Source organism: Coptis chinensis, chromosome 7 (assembly GCF_015680905.1).
Source record: "Coptis chinensis isolate HL-2020 chromosome 7, ASM1568090v1, whole genome shotgun sequence".
In the NCBI taxonomy this organism is placed as follows: Eukaryota; Viridiplantae; Streptophyta; class Magnoliopsida; order Ranunculales; family Ranunculaceae; genus Coptis; species Coptis chinensis.
Window position 1 is genome coordinate 62284730 of NC_141462.1, and position 27137 is coordinate 62311866.

The following is a 27137-nucleotide window of genomic DNA, read 5'->3' on the forward strand; positions in this document are numbered from 1 at the left end:
TCAGATTTTTTGGAGTACGATAAAAGGCCTAAAACTTGAAAACTCTGGAGCGCGACCCGCGCCCAAACCGAGCGCGACCCGCGCCCAAAACACTGGACATTCGACAAAACAGAGGGCACTCGCGCCCAACTCGCGCCCACTCGCGCCCTCAAGGGAAAATTCAGTGTGAACAGCCCAATTTTCACAGAAAAATGCAAATTTTTATTCCTTAAAGTTATTTAGTGTTTCTAACTTGTTAAATACACTGAAATCGCAGATACAAGATTTATTCAAACGTAGAAAGGAGGCATTCAGTACTCCTTCTTCCCTCCTCGTCTCTTACGTGAGGAGTTTTAATTCTAGTATAATCAGGCTTGTTTTTCGTAGAAATAAATATAACACGCCTATCTAGAATTTCACACACTACACCTCGATCAATGGCTAAAAGAACAAGAGACTCCTCTCTCTCGATTTTATAAAGCCCTAAACGATGGCCCTAAGTCGGGTGCATCGTTCTTGCGGACCCAGACCTAGTGGGGATTTTCGAATCCCCTAATATATTTAACTTTTTACCGGTTTTCATGGTTTAGACCACGAGAAGCCTTACCCGCACATTACGTGGGATAGACCAAGTTCTCACTACATTCCATCATCCTAGCGTAAGTCCGGATCAAGTTAAACTTAGGGTGTTTCCTTTCACCCTAGCCGACAAAGGCGACATCTTGGTTAATCGCCCAAACGCCAAACTCGTGGACTCATGGGCTCAACTTGTTCAATTGTTCATGGAACAATTTTACCCACCACTAAAGACGGATGAAATGCTTCACAAGATTCATTTCTTCACCCGAATCCTCATGAATCCTTTTCGAGAGGCGGAATCGTTTCACCGATCTTCTCATTGAATGCCCGCATCATAATCTTGCGAAAAGACACGCTTGTTCGTTCTTTCTTCAAAGGGGCTTTCACATTATCATAAGGAGGTTCTAGATATCATGTCTGGGGGTAGTTTTCTTAGTAAAGGAGCCTTGGAGGCTTATACATTCTTAGAAGATCAATCTAAGAGGAACAACAATTCGGGAGGTAACGATTCCTCCCGCTCCTCTCCTTCTTCTCTTGAGGTTAAACATGATCCCGAAGCTTAAAACTCTTATCGATGCCCTCACTAAAAGGTAGATGCTATCTCGTTCAACAACAACCCACTCCAGTCATGAACATTAACTCTACGTTCGTTGTAATGCATTTGTAGTCTTGAGCATTCCGACTTCTATTGTCCTCTTGTCTATGCACAAACACCACCACAACCATCACACTTCAACCAGTTAACTTCAACATCAAGGACAAAGGGAACTTAGGTGACCGTAATAGAGGTTTAGTACCCATAACCTTAACTATCAACATCAAGACATGAACGCCAACAAGCTTTTAATTCCAATACAACCATCTACGGACAAAGTAGTAGTGACCTTGTTGGAGAAACAAAATCAAATTATGCAACAAAACTCCAACTTGATGAAAGATCAAAGATGCTCAAAACTCTAATATGATGAAACAAACGATGCAAATGATGCAGTCTCTTTTGTGCCAAAAGGTTATTGACATGTCTTCTAACCAAAATAATAACCAAACCGGCGTGTTTCCAAGTCAAGCAATGCCTAATCCTAAGTCAACAAACACCGCCTTGGAAATAAAAAGTATTCAATGTAATGGTAATATAAACCAAGGGGACTTACAAAATCACTACCCTTCCTTCGTTCGGTAGTAGTTGATAACCAAGTGACTATACCTAAAGATTATCCCAAAAACTAAAAATGATATTATACCAAATACTATAATAGAAACGAAGACTTACACTGTAGAGGTTCCAATATGGAAACCTAGTTCGAAAGTGATAAAAGATAAAGCAACGGTTAACAAATATGTTCCCCTCATATTAGGCATAAAGATAAAACCACCGTGATCCCTAAAGACTAGTTGTGTTTAAAATGGCGAGAATTTTGATGAGATTAGGGAAGTGTTTAAAAATTTGACTATAAACCTTTACCTTTTCTAGAAGCTATAAAAAGTCCACGGACACGCTTAAGTTTCTAAAAGAGTTGTGCACCAAGAAGAGGAAAACCAACATACCCTACGAAGCATTCTTAAGCTGAACAATATCCTCTTTATCACGAACATAACGGAATTGTTAAGTACAAAGGACCCCGGTAGATCCTATCAGATAATGCACCTTAGGTGATACCTCCATAACAATTTGCTTTATTAGACACGGGGCGAAAGTGTTAACTTACTCCCTTTTTATTTATATAAACAATTAGGTCTAACAAAACTTCAACCAACCAAAATGACTTTGCGGTTAGCCGATCGTTCTATTATTAAGTATCCCAAGGGGTGTAGTTGAAAATATTCTCGTTAAAGTTCAGAGTTTTTTACTATCCGGCCGACTTTGTTATTCTTGACACGAAGTTGCTCATGATTTTATTCCCATCATCTTAGCGTCCCTTTCTTGGCAACCGCCAATGCCCAAATCAATTGTCGGGATGGCTCAATGACTCTTTCTTTTGGAAATCTTTACGTAGAAGTTAACATGTTTAGACAAAACAGGGACAACTAGGTTTGCCTATAGAAGGAGAAGTGAAGTCCATTGAGAGTTTTGTACCCTCACATTAGTGCGGCCGACACTTTAGTCCCCACACTAGTAGATACCCCTTTTATGGAAGAAGACAAGGATCACAATTTCTACTCCTAGGCGTAGATAACATCGAGGAAGATTTCCTTCGACTCCTTGAGTTCTCTCCTATTGACATCCATTCATCTCTTGGCCATGGCCGGAAGAAGAATTTTTAAGCCCTCTATCCCGGTGATTCTTCTTACCCACCTATTGAGGAATGTCTTGCATATCTCAAAGCCTCGATGATATAGAACTAAGAACACTAGTTGAACACCATTCACCCACCTCACATCCTCATGTCACTCATTCACCTTCCATCACTTAATGTTCCTCGCCTCTACCTTTTCAAAGAACCATTGAGTTTGTACTTGACCTTGGCGTTTCTCCTATGCTTCATAACTATCTAAAACCAACCGGTGAAGAAGTAACACCCAAGGACAAGCCACCGACACTTTTTCATTTTTTCCATTTTTCCCATTTTTTCTTTCTCACACTTATCCACATTCCAAGTATTTTCCAAAACCATTCATTTACTCCACGATCATTCACTTGGACACCTTCTTATTCAACTAAGTTGCGTCGTAGAAAGTTTTGGAGCTTAATTTCGTTTGATGGTGCATTCCATGTTAATTATTTGTGGAAAGACCCACAACTTTTAGATTATTGATATATGGGAAACCGCATGTAAATACATATATATCACTTTTAAGTCTAGGGAATCGACTTTAAAAGACCTGACGTTTTAAAACAAATTTTTACAAACCTGTTTTCAAAAATTTGTTTGGGGAGGGGGTGTTTGGTTTTTCCATGCTTGATCACTAAACTTCCTATTCTTACCCCCACCTCGCCCCTTTGTAAAAAAAAAAAACGTTTTCCACTCCAAGTTTTACCTTCTTTTTTGCTCTAAACTCCGGTTTCGGGCTTCTTACGAGCGCTGCTAGGCTTTGTCGAGCGCGCCTACTTTTTTTTTGAAGAATTTTTGTCGAGCCGACCGCCCTCATCTTGGCGCGACCGCCTCAGCTATTGGACCTAGAGCGCGACCGCTTTCATATCGAAGCGACCGACCTCGGCTTCATCGGACCTAGAAGCGACGACCCGCCATCATCATAGCGACCGACCGACTTCTTTTGGACCTAGAGCGACCGCCCCCTCATACCAAAGCGACTTCTTCGCTCAAACACCGGAATTCTAAATACACAGGAGCGACTTCGGCGCTCTAGTTAGTTGCCTTCGGCATACCGACTTCCGTCGACCGGAAAAATTCCGGTTCTCCGCGGGTTGTTCGGTTCATTCGCAGCTGTTCTAGAGCGTAGTTCGAGATGACATCTCCTATAATAATACCGAACAGTCTTTCAAAGATTTGTTTCAAAGCACTACTTATGGTGCTTGGTTTCGCGAGGTGATCACACACGTAGGGCCGGGAACCGCTTTTATGGTTCTTGCTAGCATTTGTTCTTGGACTTGCCATGCCCGCTGAAATACAAGACCCATGGTACTATTGGGTAGATAATATGTATGTCTACACTTATGAGTTTTGCATGAGTCGTATGGGGCGGGCATTTTCCATATCGAGGACCAAGGGAATATAACGTCGCCTCTTTGGTAGCCCGTCCATGAACATAGGAACTATTATGTTTTGGATCATGCTAAACATTTTAGGGGAATGACATTTTTTTTCTTACGTGAATGATGCCACTTGCAGTCATCATCCTTGCTTTAGCCACGGGACGTATGTGCCATGACCTTCCTTAACTTTGATGTCTAGTGTAGCACGACCCATAGCATGAGGCATAAGTATCTTCTTATGCCTATATTAGTTTGCCGTATTATACTATGTTTCTTCCCTATTTTTGTGCCCGTTTCACGGACTGGGTTGGGGTCGACATTGTGAGATCCACCAATTCTATTATTCGATCTTTCCGCGTGCGATGACTTGGCAAGGGTGGAGGATACAACCATCAGGGTTGCACCTTACACCCCATCCCACCAAGTTAAAACCGCGGGTTAGGATCCGTAGATGATAAATGGCGCAAGCTTGGCAAATTATAATGGCATGGCGGGGATCTTGAAGGAACCTCACTTTTTATAGAAGAGAGGAGGATGACGAGTAAACGCTGGAGTGGAGGTAAGTTTTTAGTTCAGTTAGTGTCCGCTTATGTCCCAAGCAATTTAATTGCATTAACCCCATAATGGGTGGAACTCTTATAGAGTTCGCGTCGGTTTTATTTCCTATATTAGTATATTCTAACCTTGTTTTGTAGATGTTCCAGAATTTTCACGATTTCCATGGTATTTTTCTACCCTCTTTATTTAAATGCTTTGAGGACAAAGCATGTTTTTCTTGTTGGGGGCATAGAAACACGATGTAATTAAGGCATCTGTTAGGATATAGATATGTATAATATGCATTTGTTTTCAAGTTAAAAATTTCAAAAATATAAATAAATAAGTTTATGCTATACACTTAGGAATATTGGTATTGTTTTCTTTCTCTATGCTCTTAACAATCTAGAAGTCTCAATGTAGCTTTTGCATCGGAATAATTGTTAGAAACTTAGGTTAATATGTAGGTAATAATCTTTGCATCTATCTATAAATATATTACATGAGTATCTATGATTATTAGTAGTAAGTTCTGAAATCTAGGCTAGAGTACTTATTCTACAAATCTGTGAGAATATAGCCTAAAGCCTTATATGAAATAAATATTTGAGAAATGACACAAGGGAGAAGTAAAATCCGGATAGAGAAATCACACGCCCACTTGCTTGATCACTATGCCATATCCTAAGCGAGAATTTAGGCCCTCTTTGGATCGATATAGCCAAAAATTCAAACCTATGAATTATTTTTCGCTTAGTAAGCCCCTCCGAGCCTTTCTTTAGCCTTCCATAAACCACAATTCCTTTACCCGTTACAAAAACAAAACAAAATCAAAAAAAAATAAATCAACCTACCCAATTTAGAATAAGTCTGAGAATAGAATGATGAAGAAAGAAGAAGAGAAAAACCTGTGTAAACAAAAATTAGTTAGTGCTTCAGAAAATAAAGAAAATAAGTTTCCATCCAAAGAAAAGAAAAATAAAATAAAAATAGAAATAAAATAAAAACTCCAAAAATAGAATAAAAGGGAGTCAAAAGCCAAAGAAAAGAAAAAAAATATGGCTAAGGATGGAAACAAAGTGTAGAAGCAAAAGTGAATAACAAGGTTTTCTCTAGTTACGTAATATGAAGACTCTATTATCTCAGACTTGTCCTTTTGAATATCCATTTCCTTCCTTCTTAAACCATCTCCTAATCCCCGTAACACCTAATAAAGACCTCTAGCTCAATTAGGAATAGGTTAGTGTGATAGTAAGTGGCAGATGTGTTTGATCGACTCCGGCTTCCTTGTTGTCATTGAGATTGTAAGGTAAAAGTGTGCCCACCGCATTTTGGAGCAAATAAACTTGAGTGGAAAAATCAGAGTGGTTTTGTCTTGACATTTATGTGAGGACCTACTTAAGGACGCTTATTAGAGTTTTCGAAACGGACTGCTATTACATTTCATAGTATTACTCATTGTTATATGTTTATTTTAGATGATTGATTATTATGCATATATTAGCTTAGGGTTTCGATTTGGGTTATTCTTATGTATTTGCTAGTGAGATGTATAGATAGTTGAGACATGAATGAGAAAACAATAGTTTTATTTCTTAGTCGTTTGTAGTATAGATGAAGTTTGTGAGTACACCTTCATTTTGAAAACTCTCACGAGGCTATAACTTCGTCCACTAGGGAATTCCTAGTGGTTTAAAAGCCTTGTTGCATATGGTCAATGCAATCGCACTCAGTAAACGAGAGTAGATAGAACTCCATTTTTGGTCACTTATTCTAATTTCTCATCTTTGCTTGAGGACAAGCAAAATCTTTGTTTGGGGGTGGTTTGATAAGAGCCCAAAACTGTAGTTTTAACCCCTTAATAATCATATCTTGTTAGACCAATTATGTGAATAATAAGTAAGAGTTAATACTGATTACGTGTTTTTATGCATTTCGGGCTTCAAAAGTCCATTATGTGCGAGAAATGTGCCACTTTAGCGAGATAAAGGAGCAAAAAGTCGTGAGAACTTCGAATGCCATATCTTTGGACTCAGACCTCGGATTGAGGCCTACCTTATGTCAAAACGACCGGTTCGGAAAGAGCTTTCCAATGGACCAAGCCTTGACCCAATCAGAGGAGCAGAAGTGGACGAAACATCTGTCGAAGCCAACTGCAGCTGAGGAGCCCATTTTGGACTAAAGAAATTGGGTTTTGGGCCCGATTTTCCGGCCCAAAACATGGCTCCAAGACCATGCACGATTTTTGGATCTGGAAGTATAAAAACAAAAGCTTGACTCTTTATTAATGGCAGTTAGGTTAGGAAGCTAATGTTAATGGAGTTTAGGGTTAGAAAAAGATAGATCTAGATTAGTTTTTAGATCTAGATCTAGTTTTGAATCTCCATTTTTATTAGTTTTCATTTCCCTTGTTTTAATTTAAAGTATTAAAATATTGTTATTGCTTCATTAGATAAATCAAGTAGTTTATTATTGATCAAATTCGATTTTGTCATTTATCTATTGCTTAGATCTAATTTCATTTCTTGGTTGTTAGTCATTTAAGTAGTTATTGATGTTAGATTTTAATTATTGTTTGTTAAATTTCATAAAGTTAGAATCTTTAGATTTAGTTGTCTTAAATTTATAATTAGTTTTAGTTTAAACACCAAACACATCACTCTCACTGTTCCTTGTGTTTGAATAATTGAATTCTATTTAAGTCTTGAGGATTTAAGAGTGGAACGAATCCTTACTCGTTGTATTGCATGATTTTGTTTTGAGAGTAAGAAGAATTGATTTAAACGTAAGAACGGTAGGATTACGTATTAGTGTTCTTGTAGCATTAATATTTAGGATTCTATTATTTTTACGTTTATCACACTGCTTGGAGCTTGTAGGAGACTTGGCCAATACGGTCCAAAATGGTGACTGGTCCGACATAGCGTTGTAAAAGTTCATTGTGAGCTCTGTCTACTTTGTTGAAGTGGCGGATGTGATCTGTCTTGAGGAGGACTTGGTCACCTATTTGAAAGGGATCTGTGTGGCAGTTCTGATCGATCTATAAACTTCTTCATCCTGTGTGTGGCTTTCTCCAGATAGGCTTTGGTGAGATCTGCAATGGTTTGCCACTCCTTGGCAAGCTCAAATGCTCTAGGGATGGTGCTTTTGTACCCGCTAACAACCATGTAAGGTGCTAATGGTTGTTATCATGTGATAAGTTCAAAAGGGCTCTTGTTGGTGTCTGAGCTCTTTTGAAGGTTGAAGTAAGCGTGCCCACATCGGTAGTTGTACCCAGGCTGACTTGTTGGTTACCAATAAAGTGACATAAATAGTTTTCTAGCATGTAGTTGAATCTTTTTGTCTGGCCATCACTTTGAGGATGGTTGCTAGTGGAGAAGTTGAGTTGAGAACCTAGAAGCTTGAACAATTTAGTCTAGAATTTTCCTGTAAATCTGCCATCTCCGTCACTGACAATGTTGCTTAGCACACCCCAGTACTTGGCAATGTGCTTGACAAATAGTTGTGTGGTATCTTCAGTGGTGCAATTCTTAAGTGTTGGCATGAATGTTGTATACTTGGAAAACCTGTCAATGACAACTAAAATGGTACCTTAGTTGTCCACCAATGGAAGGCCGATAATGTAATCTATAGATATACTCTCCCCAAGGACGAGTAGGTACAAGTAGAGGTTGTAAGAGGCCAATTGGCTTGTGTCTCTCCACTTTATCCTGCTGGCATATTAGACATGTGCAAACATAATCCTAGATAGTGTCGTGCATCTTGGGCCAGAAGTAACCACGTTCCAAAAGTGCCAAGGTGTGGTGCCAACCAAGATGGCCGGCCCATAGAGTATCATGACACTCCTTTATGATATTTTTGCATAGACCACCATTGTTGGGGACATAGAGGCGAGTCTCTGTGGTGTATAATAAGTTGTCCGTCATCCAGAAATGACAGGTCATACCACTCTATACTAGATCAAAGAGTATTTGTGCTTGAGGATCCTTGACGAGACCCTCCTTTATGCGGCAGATGAGATTATTATTGACAGAAGAGGCTGAACTCTGGTGGTCAACCTGTATGGGCACAAATTCTGCTTTGTGGCTGAGAGCATCCACAACATTGTTGATTCGGCCAGGATTGTACTCTAGCACTAGGTGATATTCACTCAAGTATTCTTTCCATCGAGCTTGCTTTGGAGATAGAGCTTTATGGGTCATGAAGTGACTAGCAGTAGAGTTATCAGTATTGACCAAGACCGGTAATCCAAATACATAGTGTCGCCAAACACGAAAACAGTGTATAATGGAGAGAAACTCCTTCTCCTAGGGGTGTGTACGGCCAGTTCGGATCGGTTTTGACCGAAATCTGACCACCGAACCGACATGCTTGATTTTGAAATGTTAGAAACCGATCCAACCCAATATTTTGTAGGAACCGATCTGCAAACCGAACTAAAATTCAAACAAAATTTCGGTTTGGTTTCATCGGTTTGTCGATTTTAACAAAATCAAAGTTAAATAAAAAAAAAAGATAATGGGAGAGATGAAGTTTGCAGAATAATGGGAATGATCCACGTCAACCATCGATTTAAAACAAACAAGAAGAATCTTGGTAGCTTGCCATAATTATTTTATGGGCTCAGTCACTTTCAAACAAAAAGAATGTATAAACTGATGTAAAGCAAATTTCCATGGCCATGATGTTTGTTATGATGGGAATGGTGACGAACTACTTTAGTCATGTTTGACCATGCACTCAAAGTTAGAAATCTTGCAACTTCAATGATCAAAATTCAGAGAAACCACCATGCCGTCAACAAAAGAACTTTCATACTCTTCTATTCCTTTAGATTCATTAGAATCATTTGTAGATTTCCTTTCATATAGATATCATGCACATAATATGACTATGTTTAATATGATCCATAATCATAGACTTGAGTCACGTATATTCTTGTCTTAAGAGTGCATATTATTGTTATAGTTTCTTTTAGTGTTTGCAGTATAATGTATTTTTCATGTAAGTTTGATTAGGTTGAATAACCATTGAACTGTGGGGGGTTGTGACCCATATGCATGACACTGTTCTACCATAGTTTACCTCACAAGATAATTAGAAAGACACCGACTTGCAAAGTATGGAATGGTCTTGGGCCAATAGGCTATTGTGAATGCATCTAAAAGAAGTCTTTTGAGACCTAGTACTATTTAATAGAAGTCCATTGGTTAAACTCATAATAGTGATGTTTGTTTTCAGTTGTCATGAGTGATAACAATCTTGTAGATGTCACACTATTATTGAATGTCTGATATGCTAATTTAATTGAGGTTGTGTTTTCTGTGAAATTGGCATTGAGTGGTTAAATGTTCATAATGAACTATAAAAAGAGAATCCCATAATTTCAGAATAAAAAATTTGGAAAACTATCAGTGAGTACATCCACCATTCACAGGGATGACATTTATATGTTTCTTAAGGAAGATTCATTAACCTATAAAGATGTTGTCTATTTATGAGAAGTGTCCTTTTTTGAAGGATACAACTCCTCTAAATTGGACTCTTGATTTATACAATCATTAAGGGGAGGTAGGTAATCTACCTCTTGGGGGATCTATAGGTTGAGTTTGGATCTTCAAGAGGAAACTAAAGCGTGATAGTTGTATTGCAAAATACAATGCTAATATAAATAGCGAAGGGGTTTTACTCAAAGAAAAGATTTATACTATTTTGGAACATTGCTCATGTAACTAAAATTTCTTCTTCATAATTCTAAAGACTCTAGTTGAGTAGTTGTGATCCACAATTTTATTCATCAAATGGTTTTCTAAAAACTCTTCCTAATACGACAATCTTGATGAAGAAAATTATATGGATCAACTTGAGGAACTACAATACCAAGTAGTACTAGATGATGAGCTTAAGGTATACAATTTAGTTAAATCTTTGAATAAGTTAATACAAATGCCTATAAATGGCATGAGAAATTCGACAGTATATTGGTGTATTATGGATATCAAAATAACGATGTTGATAAAGATGTGTACTTTCTTTAGGGTAAAGTAAGACGTATATGTGTTAATATCTCTTTTGATTTAGATTATTTAATATCATGAGTGCTAGCATTGAGAATGTTTATGAGACAGAGAAATTCCTATTAAGACACATATAGACTGTCATTAGAGATATGATAGTTAATTATGTTGTTTATCTCATTTCTGTAACTGTTATATTCAGTTGTCAAGATGTTGATGTTTGGATATGGTTGTAGCCCACAGCGTACCTTAAACTAGACCGGCCGGATGGTATATGGGAATTTCGGGCATTACATAATTGAATGATTGGTGAATATAGGAATTAAAACTCATATTGGTCTCATCATGTTGTTATAGCACTCTGTAGAAATATTTTTCATTGAAAAGTATGAGTATTATGATAGTAAGTCTTTGTCATAACACCTCCTGTGGAAAATATCCATCTTATGAAAAATAATCTACTTGTGTTTCTCATACTAAATATGTTAATATTATTGGTAGCTTATTGTACTTGATGGATTATGTGAGACTTGACACTACCTATATTAATGGCATACTGAGCTGATAACCTATTGTCCTTGTAAGGAACATTAGATGTATATTGTCAGATTATCCAAGTACTATAGCAGAGGCATTGATTATGGACTTATATTTAGTAGATTTTCATCATTGTTGGAAGGGTAATGTGTTATAAACTGTTTATGTGTTTACCCTTGGTGAAAATTGAGTGTCTTGGACATCATCCAAGCTAATTGCCTTAGAAAAGGCATGTGATGATGTTGAATGGGTTAGCAACCTCTTGGCAAACCTTCCCATTGGCTCTAAACAGCCTCCTAATGTGTATATATTTTGCAACTGTCTCATTGCAATAACTAAGACATCAAGAAATATGTGCAATGGGAAAAATATTCATACAAGTTTAAGATATAACTTAATCAAGCAACTGCTAGAAATTATGTTAGGTCGGACTTAGTTTGGCCACATGTCTGACCGCACCACTTATTTGGAAGCAAGTGGTTCTACATCGAGGGGGATGGGACTTATGCCCATATATATATATGGCGACACTTACGGTAACCCTACCTATGTGATTGAAGATCCCATGAAGTAGGTTCAAAGGAAAAAAAAACAAGTCACTTTCTCGTCCTGCAATACTATCGTCTTATTTATTTATGAGGCGTCCCACCCTATATGTGAGATGGTACTATAATATATATTGTATAACTAGAATTGTAGTGAGTAAGGATGAGTTCTTTAACTCTTATTGGATTCCATAGCCCATATTTTAATGAGGTGGTGTATTTAAACCTGCAATGTGCACGCGTGATAGAAATTCACCTATGTGAATGTAGAATTTGTTAGGTTCTTATGGATATTTGGGCAAGTATTCTAGAGCATTCATGTAGCACAGGTAGTGAGGGGGCCAAAAGTGCAACACCGAGAACAAGCAATACAATGAGACATTAGTGTGGGTGCATGTCCTCTATCTCGCTACAAGGGAATGTTGGTTCAAAGATTTTTTCTACCACTTTCACGTGAGATATGATTTGTTGCCCTATGGTAGCTCTCAAGCCCGTAAGGCACCAGTATTTTATGCACTGTAATTTTGATTCTCTCTGGCACTTCATTAACCATTTTGTCATATCCAATTCCAAAATAGGAGGGGACTATAAGTATTTTGAAATAGTGGGGGATTGTTGGAACTCTCCTTTTGATATTTCAAATTACTTATGTGAGCTTGGTTGAGAGGATGAACAAATGTGTTCTTTCTCTCCTTGTATTTTGTGTGATAATCCCACATTGGTTGGTAAACTCTTGGAAACCAGTTTTGCAGTCTATATTATTGTTTTAGTCCCACATTGGTTAGTTAACTCTTTGTGAGTGACTTGAACCTCTATATAAAGGTTTGCAGATACCTAAACCTATCTTTTTCATTCAAGCCTTAGCCGCAAAGAGTTATGTTGTTGTTCTAGTAGAGTAGATTATTGAAGTGTATCTTAGTCTATACGTCATTGAATCTTGTGAGTAGAGACGTTGTGAAGACTTTACACCATCTGAGGGGATCTGAGGAGGCGAAATCTCTTGTTAAGGACAGTGTTTTTATCTAACCCCTTTTACAACAGGTTTTTCTTTCACCCAAAGGCTAGGAAGTATAGAATTATTTTTAGGGTTTTATAGATGCACCCCTATTTTGAAACGAAATTAGACTTGCCCCCCCCCCCTCCAAACTCACACACTGTGAAATGTCTCTGTTATCTCGTGGTGAAATGTCCTAACTACCCTTTCTTGGTTATCTTAGAATGGGGGTGTTTCTCTTGTTCCAGGTTTGTATTAGGGAGGCAAGTCTAAATAAAATAGTAATGTTGGTGGTGTTTATCTAATTATAGGTTTATATTGGAGGTGCAAGTTTAAATAAAAAATTAGTAAGTAGTGTAATTCAGGTGTAGATATTCTAGTTGTACATATAGTTTTGACTGACTGAAAACCAACTAGAACTGTGAGTTATGAATGACAAACTCAATGTACTTTTGTCATTAATGGTTTGGAGTTATGGAGTTAGGTTTTAGGTAAAAATAAATAATGAAGGAAAATGAGTATATATATGAGTAGTGAAGGAAAATGTTGTATTTCTCTACAAGCTACATCACTCAATGCAAAAGTAATTGACATTTAATTTGTGGTACATAGATTCAAGAATAGCTATTAGATGTGCATTATACAAAACCCACAAAGATAAGTTTAGGAGAACGCTGCCGATTTAATTAAATTGAATTACTTTAATTTTCTGAAACGAACTGAAGTGCTATGAATCTTCATCAGTATACTAGTACAACAAATTGTTTAATACAGATTGCTTCATAAATGATAATTACTCATCATGAGTTACTGCACCCATTTTGTCACTCGCACAAGATGTTCGGCTGTAGAGACAGATGCATAGATCTCCCTGGACCATTAGGTGGTGAAAATAGCTTTTGTACAAATCCCAAAACTCATCACTGTCAAAGGAAACAATAATATAGTCTATACAGTGAGGATTTCAATACAAAAAGTTTTAAGGATGTGAAGCAGAATTAATAACACAATTACACAAGAACACAAAAAAAACCAAGACTTGGAATTTTTTTAAATCTACAGAGTTCCATAGCTATACCTGACTTGCGGAAGAGTAAGCAATAAATAGCCTTTTGCATCTGTGTGCATGTCCATCACAATCACGATAGCCTCGAAAGCCCGAAGCATCCATGTCAATTAACTTTTTAATCGTACATAACATTTAACACTAAGTTATTGGAAGATGGAGGTGCAGCAGGTGCTCGAAGAAAATTGACACAAGTCGTTAGAAGATCCAAAATTTGGAGTCGATTCATAAGTCATATATGATTGATAAGTATGCTCAATCAAGATAAAATCGACCAGTGGGTGCTCGAGGGAAACCTAGGAAGGTCGGGGATGGGGGTTTGTATTCCAAAACTACAAAAAGGAGATTTACGGGAGCATTTGGCGGAATGGATCGTCCACAAATTACATGGCAGAAACAATGGCAATTGTGCAGGCCATTAAGCAAGCGCTCGATCTGGGATGGCGATATATTTGGGTGGAATGCGATTCCTCATCAGTTGTTCACACTTTCCAGAACAACACAATACATTGGAGAGTGAAGGAAATATGGAAATCTCTGAAGAGAAAAGCAGCATAGATAAATGTCACTCCAGCATGGAGAGAGACTAATTTGGGAGCAGACAGCTGTGCCAAGCAGGGGGGCTGCTCTAACTCAAGGAGATAGTATATGGTGGGAAGCTCGACCCTCTTTCATGAAAAATTTGGAGAACTACTATACTACCTATTTTCGTTTTGTTAACTAGATAACCATATTCTAGTAATGACCCTGTATTCCTATTTCTATTTCTGTTTTGTTACTTTGGATTCCATGTAACTCTTATTCTTTTATTAATCAATTACCTTTAGCAAAAAAATAAAAAAGTTAATTAGACGATTAACTTAATTTATTTCGCTAATTTGTACTTTGATTAAGATCTTTGCACCAACTGTCATATGCTTATGTAGCCTGTATTTTGTTGGAATAGAAAGGTTTCAAGCCTCCTCTGGTGTAGAGAAATGCTCTTTTAGAGTACTGACTACAGATTATCTTTGATAAACTAAAAAGATATAAATGAAATACAATTTATAGTAAGAAGGTAAAACAAATTTCTGATGCACTGCAAGTACAATAGTGTTCACAAGTTACCTGATCAATTGTTTCGCAAAGAGATTTGCAGCACGGCATTCTACTATGTTAACAGTCACAAACCCCTAGCAGAGATCAATAAATTAAACTTTTCAACTATTTGTAGGGAAAAGAAAATCGTGAATGTTCTTAATCTATAAATCATAATAACTAAGACATTATGAATGCAAGGGAACCTGAGAAGCTCCAGAGATCTTATAGCAGATGTACTGATAACAAGAATTGATGGGTCCCCTGGGTTAACAGTTCCCTCTAAAAGCTTCCCTTCGAAGAGCTCTTCTTTCCATGACGTTCCAGAGGCATCCTTCATATGTGTGCTCAAAGCTCAAGATCCTGATCCAGATCCTGAGATAGCTCCAGAATACATGTGTCTTTACATCACAAAAAAATCTTAGGACAAATAACAGCATGAGTTGATTCGACAAAAAATGTTAAGATGCCCAATATAAATTGGATTCAGAATCATAGAATAACCACTTAGAAACTGCTTGTTGGTAATAAAAAAAAAAAAACGCATACAAAGTTCACAATTTATATTTTTTTAACTTGGGCATTTACACTGCATAAAGTGCCAGAAACAGTTTAGAGAAGGCCATCATACAAAATGTCTGGAAATTTCTCCAAAACTAGTTATGAATGAGAAAGCAACATTTTACAAAATATCTACATTACTTGGTGTCAACGTATCCAGAATGGATTGTGTCTACCACTTGTTTGGTAAACGATATTCGCAGCATTTTGAGCTAGAGTATTATTGAAACAAATGGTTTTTCATGATCTACACTGCAAATGGTTTTTCATATTACCAACAAAGTAGTTATACAAACACTAACAAAGAACTTCAACATACAAAGAAAAACCTTTTTCTTCCGCATTGCCCATTACATATAACTTAATAAACCCAACATTTATAAAACATAAAAAACAAAAAAAGAAAAAAAGAAAAGGTGGTACATTTGATTCCAACTCAAGAGAAGATAGTTTAAGACCATTAGCAGATTGAAACCGATTCAGAAAGAAGCTGAGCTGTTCTTAAGCAGGAAGAGAAGAAGAAGAACAAGAGAAGTAACTGATGTTTGGTTGTTGTTTTGTTTTTGTTTCTTGTTCTTCTTGTTCTTGTCGTTTGGGTTTGGCTTTGGGTTTGGGTTTTTGAAGGTTGTGGTGTTCTTCTCCTCTTGGGCTCTTTTGTTTGGAAACGACTCTTTTTGGCCCAGCAGCCATTTTCTGTGTGGTGTTCTTACTCGTTAGTTCTGACACCTTTGATTTTATTTGCCACCCAAAACATCTTTGAGTACACCCACACCCAAACTATATCGATATGACGTACAACGCCGATATATCTTGATTTCACAATACTTTGCTTACACATATGCAAACCATACGCATCGGTTTTTTTAAGTCTTTAAATCCGTTCCTCGAGATCGATAATTAGCATGGTTTATTTGGATTATAATTGTAAATGGTAATTTTAATTATATAGGAGAGACTCATCTATTTATTTATTTTAAACAAAATGGGAGATAATTATGTTATTTAAGTGATATTAGAGATGTTTTTTAAAACTATCAATAATAAAATAGTGTTTGTTTTAATTACAATGTGGGAAATAGAGGTAATTATTTAATTTAAGTGACATTAGAGAGGTGTTTCTAAATTATTAATAGAAAAAGGGACCTTGTTCGAGTTATATTAATAAAAATGGGGCTTATTCTAAATTTAGTGAGGGAGGTGTTTCTAAATTAAGTAAATAATGATATCTTAAATTGCCTACTCAATATTGGGAAGGGTATTCCGAAGACCCAGCTATCATATAGTGTAGAGAAGAGGGGCTCCAGAAGTTTTAATACTTCTAAAGTTCTAATGACTGCCTGTAGAAAACCATTTTAGTGAATATGCCATTTTCGAAATATTGTACCAGAAAAGTAGGCTTAACCAAGACTCTGAAAGAGGAACAAAGATCATATCAATGCTAGATCTCAATGCTTTATATCTACTATCATATCTCTCTATATTAAAGCAGAGTACGTCTGAGGTGGACAATCACAATCTTAGGTGACAATTTCTTATAACAGAGCTCTCCCACGTGGATCTACTAAAATTGTCCCCGTAGACTCATGTCTCCACTAAAACTCTAGACTTTTCACGAGGCAATAGAAAACCCAATTCATATTAATGTGGCTTTCTGAGTGTTGTATACAACCAAGGAAACTACTACAAATCCCAATTGTTTTGAAGGTACAAAAACAACTTCTAATAGGAAACTACTTAGCTTAACAATTTTAATGAGCAGAGAACTTGTCTTTCATGAAAACAAAAGTTCCTTCCTACTGAGCTTAACAATTTTATCGAGCAGAGAACACGTCTTTCGGAAAACAAAAGTTCCTTCCTACGATACATCACAAATAGGAAACAAATTCTATTATCAATCGAATCTACGTATGACAAATAGATAACAAATTCTATTAGCAATCGAATGGTGTAGTTATCTTCTATATTAACAATAATTTTTCCTATTCATCGTCCTGCTCATCTTCTGATTACTATATTTTTTTTTCATTACCATCTATGTTCTTCCTACTCATCTTCATCTTCTACGTTCTTCCTGCTGATTCATTGAATTGGGTAACTACTACAGATAATGATTCATATGGAGTTTGGATTACATGTACATGGAATTCGCATACTAATTATTACCATTGTTGAATATTAAAGAAATATCGCTATGTGGAACTCACGATATTTCTTGGCATATTACTTTAGAAAATATAATTAACAAATGTATTGATAAATGCCATATCCGGAATATTGAATCGGCACGACAGTAGGTATTATGACAACATGTATATAAACTTATTCACAATTTAACGTACTAATTATGTTTAATTTTTTGTGCAGCAAAATGGATCATGATAAAATATTTCATATTTCAAGAAAAGCAATATTGAATCAGATACTGTTGCATAACAAAATTTATACACCACCAGTTTACAAAACGGAAATTATAGGTGATAGATTTGGATCTAATGTGACTATAGACATTCCTATTCTAAAAGGAATATTTAAAGAAAAATGTGACGACTATGATAATTCGTCAACACTGCAAACATGTTATGGAACGCTGGAAGAAACACAAAATATAGCTAAAAATCAAGCTGCACAGGCTACTCTCACATCACTTCGTGAATTGTACTAATTCGATGTCAAAGATTTCAACTTCAAAGAACTTAGCCATATACGACAACAACTTAAAAAAGCAAGGAGCGAAATCAATCGTCTGCGTCAGATTAATGAAGAAGCTACAAACGAAATCATACAACTTCAAGAAGCCAATGAACAGTTTCATGAAATAAATCAAGAACTGCATGTCGATATCATGCATGTTGGACAAGAAAATAGATAATTACGAACATCATTTGCTAATGTTGACATGACAAGTGATGAAATTGTTAAGATAATCAACATTAGTGATGATGATAATGAGTAAAATAAATTTTAATAGAACTATTACTTATTTTAGGGGTAATAATTGTGTTATAGATTGTGTCAAGTTTTGAATATATCAAGCATGCAAATATATGCTTAAATTTATTACATGTTTGTGATTTATTATCCAATAATTTCTCAATTAGTTAAATTACATGATAATACACTTACTCCTATTACACAATGCTGGAAATGAAAATTTCATAAAAGAGCCCGGGCATATGGTCGGATATAATACTTAGTATATATATTAAAGTAGAGACCTCTAAAAAAGATTTTTCTCTCTCCTATGTGGCACTCTAATATGAAAGATAATCTTTTCTAAAAACCTACAATCCCACGTACATGGAATCTCTTTGGAGAATTTGAGTGTATTTCTAATTCTTATATTTTAAGAGTTTGAGTGTATTTCCAATTCTTATATATTTTATCAAATAATAAAATTGCTAAAAAATAGGTGATTTGTAGAAGGTAATTTCATATTACGAATCAAACACTTTTAGTGTTCCAATTCTTATATATATTTGATCAAATAAAAAAAAATGCTAAAAAATAGGTGATTTGTATAAGCTAATTTCCTATTACAAATCATACACTTATAGTGTCTATGATAAAGCACCGACTTATTTCGAATATATCCTTAACGCGACCTCAAAAATGCTACATATTCTGTAACGCCCGTATTTAAAATACATATTTATCTATTGATTAATTAATTAATTTTATTTATTTATTTAAAAATCGGCTGGATTGGATTTGGGACATGTGGGCCTGATTTCTGGGCCCGAGTCTGTGTTGGGCTTGGGTTTCAGACCCAAGTATATAATCACATTGTTCTAGAGAATAGGGTTCTTGGAGAATAAAAATAATAAAAATGGAGGCAGCTGGTTTGCTCGAGCGTTGGAGCGCGACGTCTCGGACTATGATGAATTCATGGAGCTTGGGATTTAGGTGAGTAGTTTAGTTTCATTTTTCTTGTCTATACAACGAGGCGACTTTTTATCAGAAAGTACCACGTTTACTATATGTTTTCGGTTCATTTTATTTTACGCTCATTTTCTGTTCAAAGAACGATTCTTCGTTAATGTTAAAACTTGTTAGAATTATAGAACCCGCCAAAACTCGTTAATGGTTGTTCATGGTGGCGTTAAGCCCAAATTGAACAGAGAAATCGCCTCTGCATTAATTTGAAACTTTTATTTTGGTATTATCGGTTGGTTGATGTCGGGGTTAAGAGGTTGTGGTGGGGTTGTTGTGTATGGAGAATTGGTGCCATTGAAGCTCGTAGAAGTTTGGAGGTCGCCAATGGCGCGACGTAAAGCATGATGTTTGGGTTTTGATTGTGTATTGGAATGGGTATGGGTGAAGTGGATTGATTGAACTGTGGTTGGAGGAAGGGTGATTGGGTCGTGTAGTGTGATGGTGGCTGATCGGTGGAAGCTTTGGGCAGGCGATAATGGCTACGTATGACCAACCTTGGAAAAAAAAAAGTGAGTGATGGAAGCAAATCGAGTTTTGGGTTGATTTGAGTGGTAGGGTTTTGTACCTAGATTAAAATCAATGGGTTTATGGTGGCCAGAGTTGGGTGTGATGGTGGCTGATCGGTGGAAGCTTTGGGTAGGGCAGTAATGGAGTCGAACTCGGTTTTGGGATGTAAGGGGAATCACATTTTTGTTATGTCTAGAGGTTGGGTTTTTCTTGTGGTTCCAAACCAAACTATTTCCTTTAGTTTGGAGGGCCAGTGGTGGAGAAGAGAGAGCTACTAGTGTGGGAGCAGAAGAAGATGACACTGTTGGTCAGTTTCTCTTGGGCTTGGTTGGTTTCTTTGGGCCGAGTTCTATTAGTTTTCTTTGGGTCCGATTTTTAAGCCTTTTGGTTGGGCCTTTTTCAATTAGTTTGTTTTTTATGGGGCCACTTCCAATTTTTGTATTCATGGGCCGGTTTTCTTTTATTTTGTGGGCTGGGTCATTTTGGGTTTTAAGTGGATCGGTTTCCTTTAGATATTTCCAATTGGGCTAAATCTATTGTTGGGCCGGTTTCGGATTTGGCTTTTATGTTGGATCCGGCTAACATTATTTGAATCTTTGGTTGAGTCATAGGCTTGGCCAGTTGGGTCCGAACCATTTCCTTAGTCGTGAGCCCTTGAGCCATGCACCTTTGACTTTAGCCATGAACCATGCCTATAACCATGAACCTGTTGAACATAGAAACGACAGTTTGACTTTGACAATGACAGTTTGACTTCAACCATGATGTGTTGACTTTGACTTTGACCGTTGACTGTGGAATGTTGACTTTTTCCAGTTTTTCATATATTTAAGACTATGGACAAATATAGTAATAAAATATTGTCGGAAATTATATAACGTTGTTTGTCATTATCTAATTAAGATTTGACGTGAGAGTAGTGTGTAAAAGCATATATATATTGGGCTTTGATTGTGGGATTTGGATTGTTTTAATTGTGTTACGTTTTTATATATTAAATTGTATGGACAAATCAAATGCTAAAATCTTTGTGGAAGATTGTATAATTTGGTTGTCATTATCTAATTAAGATTTGGCGTTGATATTGTGACATTATATAATATGTTGGGATATATATATATATATATATATATATATATATATATATATATATATATACACTTCATTATTATATATGTGAGATGCTACTATGAGGTAGTATAGTATTGGTGGATATTGATAAGCACCCAAAAGTGTATTATGAAACCCCATTGAGACATATAAATTTGGTTCATTATGTGTTTAATAATCATGAAATAAATATGTTTTCATACTTTTGCGGTATTTGCAATAAACATGGAAATATTGGTTAAAACTGCAATAAAATAAAGCCAGGAAGGCAGTATATATGAATTCTCCCAAATCCACGTTGAAGCATCAAACTTCCAAAGCTCCTACCTCTCGAACCGGGACTCGAATCGACAAGAGAGCTGCTTTCGGACAATCGAGGCGATGAACTCTACGATAGGGGAAGTTGTAAAAGCGCCCAAAATACCCGGATCGCCATTGATCCGCACATGGACCCACTATATGCGGGGCCACAAGATTGGATGAGTCATCAATCATGGAGCATGTCAAGACAAAGATAACAAATTATTGGTGCAAAGTTGACACCTTGCATGTAATAAATTAGATTAGGTGTTAATAGTGAAAAAAAAATGCAAGGTGTCACTTTGTTTTAATGTGGTAGATAAAATGAATCAATGTGGTTTGATAATTCACGTGGGAGGAAATGAGATTTCTCTCAAATGGAGAAGAAATTAGACAAATGTGGGGACACTCCAATTACTCCCTTGACTTATTTTCCTCACATGACATTATTTTAGTTCCTTAGTGAAAATGAGAAGTTAGTTTTTGATTTTATTGAAAAAAGCTTGTAATAGTTTTAATGGAGGAACACTTGTTCTTCTAAGAAATAATAGAAGTGAGTTGGTTGTGGATTTTCTTCTCTCTCTCTCTCTTTCTCTTTTGAGTTTTTATTAGTTCACAAGTCCTTGTCCCAAGGATCATGAGCTAACTTCCCTTTTGGGGAGTTAGTCTAACTCATGTGAGGGTAAACCAATTGTTGGTTTGGTAGGTTTAGGAAGAACAACTAACTCTACATCCTACCCCAAAATGGTAGTTGGTGTAGAGTTTAGTTAGAAATCAAACAATGAGCTTAGAGATAAGTCATTGTTTGGTTTCACTTGCTAGCATGTATGAGCTCTTTAGTGAGCCATGCATGCTAGGGATCAAATCTATTTTTCCGTTAGGAACTTGTCTATGAGTTTAGGAAGAATCAAAACCTATTTCAAATCAACACTAATGGTAGTTCTCATGAGGAGGATTAACTCTCCAACTTCCCTTTCAAATTTCTATTTCGGTATTAAGTGCATGTTTTCATTTTAATGTTTTTGTTAATGTTTGTGTAGGAAGGAAAAAAATCTAGCATTAATAATTACTCCTTACTCTTTAGTTCCCTTTTGTAAATTCCAATTTGTAGTTGTTCTAAGCTTTAGTTTAGTTCGAATCTTTATTCCAACTCTACGAAACGAAGATCGTGAGTAAGGAACCTTGATTGCTTTTTCACCAATTTAGAGAGTTCAAAACTCTAAGTAGTGTTCTCCAAGCAAATATCAAATGGCATTCTTTGTTCTAAAGTCATAGAAGCGTGTGCTAAAGATCGGAAGTTGCATCAAGGGGAACCCCCATTCTCTTCAATCCTTTCCTCTTCGTTCGTTTACCTTTTTTTTTTTTTTTCGTATTTTTACCTAAAAAGACACATTAAGCTAAAAAATTTTTGCGTTCCACTTGCGGTACCAAAAGTTAGGGACTGGGAAACAAAACTCAGAAGATTATAAGACTTCGAGAAAATTTGGGCGTGTTCGAATTCTTGGACAAAGCGTCTTGTGGTGTAGAGTCAGCGTCTTGCTGAGTGGGACCAGCGAGGTGGGTGAGTTTCGTCGATTTTTGCTCTGTTCATCCAACCGGCATCTCACAGATCTACATTGATCCATTTCAGGCCTAAATATCATACCTTGTACCTGAAAATATCGATAATCCTTTGGGATTAATCGCGTCGACAAATTGAAACGTTTGTAAGGCCAGCGGCAGCGAGGAAGCCTCTGAGGTTCCAATTTTCAGATATTATTGTAATTTATTTATATTATTATTATTATGTTTTTCTGCATGTATGCCATGTATATAGTATTAGGAAAAAATTTATGGATGATTATTTAAGCTTTAGCCTCGAATTATGCATGAATCAAATTAAGTATACGGTAAATATTTATATCACGATTACGGACATGAATTGCATATGAATGTATATTTACATATTAATGGTATTGTATTGCATGGGTATATGTCTTTCTAATTATAAATGTTGCTTGTTAAATGTTTGATATTTCTCTACATGATATCGCATTACCGCGGTATTGTCTAATATGTCGATTTTGTCAAGAAAGAGGAGAACATTCCAACGAGGGTTAAAATCTTAGTTGGGTAAGTTGTTTCTAAACCCTACGAGGGTAAAAGCTGCTCTCTATAGGACATTCGCAATCTCAATGAGTATTGTCGAAATCGATTTATTATGCAATACAAGAGTCGTATTTTAGTTTAGGTATAAAACTTTGCATGTTTAGTTTTGTCATCTATTCTGGCATTATGTATCTTTGTATTCAGTATGCTAATGTATTTAGATAATTATGAGTGATTCAAATTAAGCACATCTTGTTGATATACATTTACGTAATATCGATTTACAAATTAAGCGTACACATATCATTATTCTTGATGTATATTTGCACATGCATTATGGAAATATTTATCGATGACACAAGTTTGCCTATTAGGTATAGCTATCATTATGAGTAGAAGTACCTTCACATGCTACTCACCCAGTATTTTATATGAGTAGATCGTATTTGTATGTTTGTATTTTAAACCTTGCATAAATCTTAAAAAAAAAAAAAAAAAAAAAAAAAAAAAAAAAAAATAAAAAAAAAAAAAAAAAAAATAATTAAATTAAATTAAATTAAATTAAAATTAATTTAATACCACCTTTGCATAAATTTTAATTCCATAAATCTTAATCATATTCCAATGGTGTCTAGGAAACTTGAAAGATTGAGGTTACTTAATTAGAACCGTGCTTGCACGGAAATCCTCCCTCATATCTATCTTGTGACGGGTGTTGTTGGTTTTATGCACCACACGTATTCCTAACTTCACCGCTACGTTAGCAGCAGCTTAGACATATGTTGTTCAACCCTAATGCTTAAGATAATAATAAAATTCGAGTCCTCATAATTCCTTACGTAAGTTAGATCTAATTTTATGCTTGCATGAGATTAAAGGTGCGGTTCCACTAAAGAAATTGAACAAACCTATCGTCGAAAAAATACGATAAGCAATTGCGTAAGTTCTCACATAAAAATTGTTCTTCTTACGCTAATTACCTTCATCACAATCCGCCGCCGCCATCAACTTCGTCATTATGGCCGACGATCCTCCCACCGAGAGAAGCCCCTCTCGGACTTCTATCTTTGCATTACGGGGAAGGACCTTCTTCCCCGCATTAAACTTGAGGACATTGTCGGTGATTTTTCATTATCCCACCAAAGCGTCTTGGTTTGTTACCAATATATCATGGTTTGGAGCATCAAAACCGTACAATCATCTTCGTAGACTTCAACAAGTGGCAACAACATTTCATCATCCGGTGAGTCTCTAAGGAACAACTCTTTCTTTCGGAATTTTGTTTCCATTCACTTTAGCGGAAAAAGCATCAATCGGCTAGCGGGACAACAATCACAATCCATAGACACATGGAATAAACTAGTTCAAGCTTTTATGCTTCCGGTTTTACACTCGAAGAAAACAACTGAAATGCTTGAGAAAATTCAATTCTTCCGTCAAAATCCTCATGAATCCTTTTACGGAAGCATGGAGTCGTTTTTCGATCTTACGTTAGAATGTCCTCACCACCAACTAGAAAAAGCTGTCCTTGTTCGTTCATTCTTTAATGGTGCATGCGATCATCAAAAAGAAACTCTTGATATAATGAGCGGAGGTTGCTTCATGGACAAAGGAGCTCTTGAAGCTTATACTTTTCTTGAAAAACAAAGCGAAAAAGGTACACCTTTGGGGTAACAACTGAGCCGTCTAGATCATCAAAGGATCTTTGTTACAAAAGCCACATCTATTTTTGAGGTAAAACCCGATCACGAAATAAAAATTTGATAGAATCCCTAACTAAAAAGTAGATGCCCTTGCGGTTCAAGTAAAGCGATCAACTACCAAAACCGGTCATGAGCGTTGACACCACTCCTTGTGTCCTTTGTCTTAGTCGATCATCGATTCATATTGTCCTTTGTTATATGTTTCCCCTACTCAACAAGCGGAGGAGGCATGTGCATTCAACATTCCCAATGCACCGTGGAGACAACATCGAATTTAAGCTTGGCGTCAAAAAATAACCAACAAATGGGGGCTCCTCACGGTTTTAAGCTAATCAACCTGTTCGACCTACCAATAATTTTATTCCATACCGCCAAGGAAATAATCAACAATACCAACAAGGTCAATTTCAAAATAATTCTAATGCTAATTATCGGACCAACCGCTGACCTTGTTCGGCTAATCCAAATCCCAACTATAATCAACAACTTCTAAGCAATAATCGAGAACTACTACGTTTTGCACAACTGCGCCAACCATTTACGGATAGGACAAATGAGACTTTCGGCTTACATGAACAAGCAGGTCTCAAATTTTAGCGTCTATCCAACAATCACTTCGACAATTGGCGCAAGAAAAGAGTCGAAGAAAGGCGTGTTTCTGCACAAGCGGTTCAAACCCTAAACCGGCAAACCACGACCTTTGAAGGCCGACCAATGCCCACGGTACAAGCACCACCAACCAAGGTGAGGTGCATGCAATCACTACTACGATCTGGAAAAGCTGTCGACAATCGGATCATTATGCGGATAATCAACAAAAGAACGGGGAGGGTTTCAAGGAATCTATTTCTAATAATGAACCTACGGAAGATTCCCGGATACAACAAAGTCAACACCTCAGAATGTAGGAAACAAGCAAGTAGACCCCTTTGCCAAATTCAGCCCTAAGGCACCGTTTCAAAGACGCTTAGCAAAGAATAAAAACGATGACAATTTTCTTTGAAATCGAGAGACTTTTCAAAATTTAACAATAAACTTACCTTTTCTCGATGCCTTAAAATTATTACCAAAACATGCAAAATTTCTGAAAGATATGTGCACCACAAAAAGAAGAACTAATGTTCCTCAACAAGGGTTCCTCACTGAGCGGTTTCCTCCATTACAGAACCACAATGGTATAGTAAAATACAAAGACCACGGTAGACCAGCGGTTCCATGCACCTTAGGTGACAAATACGACTCTTGCTCTACTAGACCTAGGAGCTAGTGTGAACTTACTTCCATATTATTTATTTAAACAACTAGGTCTTCATGAACTTAAACCTACCACCATGACTCTACGGTTAGCGGATCGTTCCATAAAAGTATCCAAAAGGAATTGTGGAAAAGCGTCCTTGTAAAAGTCCAAGATTTCTTCTATCATGTAGACTTTGTTATTTTGGATACAGAGGTTGCATGTGATTCCATTCCTATCATCTTAGGACGTCCGTTCCTTGCCACTGCTAATGCTCTTATTAATTGTCGAGATGGTTCCATGACCATGTCCTTCGAAATCTTTTCGGTCGAGGTGAATGTGTTCAAGTTGATGAAACAACTTCGAGCGACATTGATGGTGAGGTTAACGGGGTTAATGACATTCCGCAAAGAGTATTTTACAAACTCTTTTCAAGAAGATGAAGTGTACCGATTTCTTTCCTTTAGCGACTCACGAGTTTGAGGGGCGATGATTATACACAAGAAGTAAATGAGTTATTAGAGTCGATTACCATTATTTGACCCTACAACGGTGATGTCAAGTAACTGGATGATCATCATCGATCTGTTTACTACATGGATGATGATCTTCCTCAAGAATCTTTAATACCCGCTCCGCCCACCCTGAATTAAAACCACTTCCTTCGAATTAAAATCGTCTACAACTTGATCTTTGATGGTCGTCACCCGGTTATTAT

General features: G+C 36.6%; 2 long non-coding RNA genes across 3 annotated transcripts; both read right to left on the minus strand.

Annotated features, from left to right (window-relative positions):
• Window positions 1-13521: 13521 nt before the first annotated feature.
• Window positions 13522-14000, minus strand: LOC147488293 (uncharacterized). The gene is made up of 2 exons (XR_015202080.1): window positions 13919-14000; window positions 13522-13763 (listed from the first exon to the last, which is right to left on the minus strand). It is a non-coding gene; the product is annotated as an uncharacterized LOC147488293 (long non-coding RNA).
• An 891-nt stretch (window positions 14001-14891) lies between these two features.
• LOC147488294 (uncharacterized) lies at window positions 14892-16151 on the minus strand. 2 transcript variants are annotated; one of them, XR_015202079.1, is made up of 3 exons: window positions 15968-16151; window positions 15190-15358; window positions 14892-15078 (listed from the first exon to the last, which is right to left on the minus strand). It is a non-coding gene; the product is annotated as an uncharacterized LOC147488294 (long non-coding RNA). The 2 variants fall into 2 exon arrangements; XR_015202078.1 differs by having other exon boundaries at window positions 15190-15384.
• Between the last annotated feature and the right edge of the window lie 10986 nt (window positions 16152-27137).